The following is a 3588-nucleotide window of genomic DNA, read 5'->3' as shown; positions in this document are numbered from 1 at the left end:
TCGGTAGCCTAAATATGGCAGTTTCATTGTGTGACCAGGTTAGAATTGATCCGATACTTTTAGGTGCAGGTCTGTAAATTTTGAAGCACATGCAGCACGTGGCAGCAGTGAAGAGCTCGAAAAATGCAGGCCCTGTGCATATTTGTGCATACCGGTCTTTGGAAGCAAAAAAAAGTTACAGAAAAATTCATAACAACTGCATTAATATCGAGGAAACATTCGAAATCTGGGAACATGTGAGTGGCGGAGGTGGGGACTGTAGACGAGTGTCGCTGTCCAATGAACGGTGGTGCTGAAATGTAGCGCTCTTCGTATGACTGTCAGAAGCCATTTTAAACACATACACATCAAGGAAATTATTGATTGGAATATAACAAATGTCAAATGTGGACTTTTAGTGCAGAACAGAGATAAACATGCACATGTGATTTAAAAAAAAAATGGGTGCAAAGTTATATGCACTGGACAAAAATGAGGGAAAGTATAGCAGCCTAGTTTTCATTGTCAGACACTTAGAGTCAGCAATCGTGTGGATGGGCTATGGGCACACTTGAATGTATCGATACTAGAGGAGTGGCTGTGTGTTTCAGGGGAAATGTATGCAACACCCAGGAGTTTCAGAATATTGTCAAGATCAGAGTCCATATATTTGCTATAATTCTGAATGAGTTTGTCCCATGCATAAGACTCTTTTGTTTATATTTCGCAATTTCAGTAACTGCCATATTTTGTATGTGTTATTGGGAACACTTTCTGTTGATGTATTATCAATGTGTGTGTTTGCGTATAGGCATGTGTGAATACATACTTGTCTCTGATGTCAGACGTGATGATCCATTGAAAAATGACATGTGCCAACATGTTCTCCAAAAGAGAATGTGTTTTTTTGCAGGGCATGATAGTATAAAATTGTACCAAAAGAAGCTGTCGGGTGTTTAGAGAAGCTACACAGTCGTGAAGAATATTTACAGTTTGCTGCTGTTTTTATTTGATTTGTGTAGTGTCATATTTGAAATCATGGCAGATAATGACAGCTGTGAGTTATGTTGTGTTATGGCTGGGTAAATATGTATACTTCTTTGCTGCAGATGAGAAGCTGTCGAATATTTTCAGCATTGAGGTTGTCGCTGTTTTAACTCATTCAGAATATGTGTGTGAATGGGGTGATGAATTGTTGATTTCACTTATATTTTTTATTTATTTTTAAAACCTCTATTTTTGGCTGCGGTGTCATTAAGTATTACTTTGAATAACTGTTTTTCAGATGTTCATGGTGGGATCTGAGAGCAATGTGAACAACTACAGGTGCAACTCGTACAGATGGACGTAACGTATGAAATGTGCTGAATATATCCATGTATTTATATCCTAATTTGTACACATGGAATTGCTGTATTCATTTGATGCTTATAGAACGTCTCTTCATAAAATCTCAAATGCTGAAAGATCCTGTCAAAATACATGCTTGGTGTGTTTATTTGGCTCTTTGCTGACTTCCATTTATAGATGAATTCTGAAGGACCTTTATAAGATAACACTATAGTTGGCCACGTTAAATAACATCCTATTCATACGCCTGGTCATCTAAGCAGGATGAAAAGAATAGGCTACGTCTTAATGAACTACCAATTTTGGATGAATAGCCTATCATGTTAAGAGATATGCATGTAAAAAAGATATGTTTGGTGATATGTCAAATAGGCTACAAAAAGGGATTTCGTTGTAAACTGCTGAAAAGCCAGTTCACCCAATCCCATCGGCTCCACAAGTCACGTATACATTCGGGAATATTCACTTCTGTCAAAGAATGCAAATGACGGCATGACGATTTCTACAAGTCAATTGATTTTCCCAACAAGCACATTTTGATGAGTACACTACACCTGTCAGTTATACTCAGGCAGTTCTGGTTGGTCAATACTTTATGTTTAGTTACATGTCGGTGTAAGCATACAGCTAGTATGGCGATAGTGGGGGGTGGGGGGTCTTGAAGACAAAAGCAGCCTAGGCTACACTGTTGTGAGACTTTATGTCTGGATTACAAGCTAATGCATTTAACATCAAAATGCCCAACTCTCCTGAGTCGTGACATCCCGCCAAGGAGACGCATATTCTCTCAACAATCCTGTTCGAGTTGTGTGGTTCACAAATGTACAGTGCGATGGAATAAAGTGTTAAGACATCCACTGACTGTCTCTGTGTTTATGTAAGGGGAAACACTTTTTTCCAGTTAATCACACATCCTCCCATCTCTTCCGTGTTTGGGAAATGTACTATGGCAAAGAATTTCTATGATATTGACAAGATAATCGAGTGACCGCTCTAACAATGGAGATACACGTCCTGAAAGATGGAAGGCAAGCTGGAGGCGAGATCATGTGGGACCATTCTATCCATTGAGAGGGCAGATATCGCGTGTGAACAACAGGTACTACTCCGATATAAAGGCTTTCCCCAAAGTTGCCGAAATGCCACGTGTGTCCACTTATATCAGTGCATTCGTAACAACCTGACCATTACAAAACTTCAAATTAGCAGATATATCTTTTGGGGACCAAATTCGGTACTCTCTCATTGACCTCCATACAAACGTTCCTCACTTCGTGGTCTTATTTTCGTGTACAGATTTTGGATGGAGTAAACAATCTCGCTTCGTCTCGTCTTCTCTGACTAGGGTAGACGGGTCTCGCGAATCGTGAGAATAGAATGAAATGGCCATATGGGGTTTGTAGTTTTTTGGGGGGGACGGGTGCTTTTGTGCTCATAAAATGTAAGCGCATGTGTTTGTTCTGTTTTAGGGCGTATATAAGCTTTATCAGTGTAGTGTGTCCCATCACTTGTTGTAATTGTCAATATAATGGTACCAGGGTGCTTAAAATAGGTGAATGAGTCATGTTTAGAAGGGTGCAAGCTGATTTCATAATCGAATGACGTCTTTCCCAAAACTCTCCGGGAGGCGGGTGGATAGATTATTGTTCCACCAATCGGAGCATCCTTCCATTCATAAAGTGGTGTGGGCAGTTTTTTTTGGAACGCGTGGGTTTGGAGGGTTTCATAATCCTGACTAAACCTGAAAACCCTGTTTCAACAAGAACCAATGAAAGGCTCGGAAGAGAAGTTGCCGTATTGTACGCCCAATCGCTCCTCACCTAGGACCACATTTGAGCCACCCTGCTTCATAAAGAACACTGGGCACGTTTGTTTTGCATGGCCCGGTGCCTCAGGGGAATGGAGACCAATGGAATGGTCTATAATGTACATACTCCGTCTACCCGGAACACCGGGACATGCAAAACGAATGCGCCCAATGCATGAATGGGAATGGAGTCTGGGGGATTGACATGTAAATTCACCAAAGGGTGGGCAGTTTCTATTGTTAGACAGCTGTTGTATCCAATCACGAGCAGAGGTGGGTTTTCAGGCAGGCTATAGAGTAGGTGGTGGGTGTGTGTTTAAATCAGGATAGACTAGTGTTGTGGGAGTGTGATGCTACAACCTCCTTATAAAGGGATTCGCACATTGTGGCTTGAAATTAGAGCACATTGCCTAAATTTGAGGTCTCCACAGAGTCACTGAAAAACAGCTGTC

The sequence above is a fragment of the Salvelinus namaycush genome, chromosome 21 (genome assembly GCF_016432855.1).
Source record: "Salvelinus namaycush isolate Seneca chromosome 21, SaNama_1.0, whole genome shotgun sequence".
In the NCBI taxonomy this organism is placed as follows: Eukaryota; Metazoa; Chordata; class Actinopteri; order Salmoniformes; family Salmonidae; genus Salvelinus; species Salvelinus namaycush.
The sequence above is the reverse complement of the archived record's forward strand: the minus strand, read 5'-3'. Positions refer to the sequence as shown.